The sequence below is a fragment of the Sinocyclocheilus anshuiensis genome, unplaced genomic scaffold, assembly GCF_001515605.1.
Source record: "Sinocyclocheilus anshuiensis isolate Anshui unplaced genomic scaffold, SAMN03320099.WGS_v1.1 scaffold524, whole genome shotgun sequence".
Classification (NCBI taxonomy): Eukaryota; Metazoa; Chordata; class Actinopteri; order Cypriniformes; family Cyprinidae; genus Sinocyclocheilus; species Sinocyclocheilus anshuiensis.
In genome coordinates this window covers 400,985-401,674 of record NW_015555703.1, presented here as the reverse complement: position 1 = coordinate 401,674, position 690 = coordinate 400,985, and the positions used below count along the sequence as shown (strand labels likewise).

Below are 690 nucleotides of genomic sequence, written 5' to 3'. Positions count from 1 at the left end.
GACTTTGCTTAGATACGTTCACCTGAGCTGATTTAAATGTAAGACTTCTTAAAAACACCTTCTTCAGACCAATTAAAGAAAATATAAGGACTAAACTGAAGGGGACACAATATGTCAATATATTATCTAAATGTCTACATTTAGAACACAGAGAGCACTTCAAAGTTTGAAAATACAACATCCAACCGATATCCATTACTTTTTTAAGTTCATTTTTACACACACACTTTAAATATAAAAATGTCTACAAACTCAAAGATGAGATATAAAAGGTTTGTTTTCTGAGGAATTGATCAAAATGAAGTAAGTTTAGGAAAAAAGAACAAATATCTGACAATGTGCTTAATTAAAAAAAGGGAAAACCCCATTTCATTGAATGGATTTCCCATTTCATAATGTTTATATATTTAATGCCATGACTTTATGTATTTAATACTTTCTGCTCTGATTTAAGACCCTTTTTAAGTTTTAACTGGAATAAACCATCCACAAGCAGCAGCTTTCTTTCCATCCCTCCAGGTAAGGCCTCCAAACCACTGAAATAAAGTACACTTAATTAATGGCAGATATAATGTGACACGTAACTAAAACCAGATTAGCCAAACCACATGACCAAAAATTATCCAGGAATGTCATGTACACTCTTAAAAATGCTGGGTTAAATACAACCCAGTGCTGGGTAAAATAGGG

The 690-nt window shown here is 32.2% G+C and overlaps 1 protein-coding gene across 1 annotated transcript in view; it reads right to left on the bottom strand.

Annotated features, from left to right (window-relative positions):
- Positions 1 to 465: 465 nt before the first annotated feature.
- LOC107671695 (SH3-containing GRB2-like protein 3-interacting protein 1) overlaps positions 466 to 690 on the bottom strand; it is a 34,247-nt gene continuing 34,022 nt past the window's right edge. The window contains exon 25 of the mRNA XM_016464617.1: positions 466 to 536. The gene's annotated coding sequence lies outside the window, so the exon portion shown is untranslated. The remainder of the gene's footprint in view (positions 537 to 690) is intronic.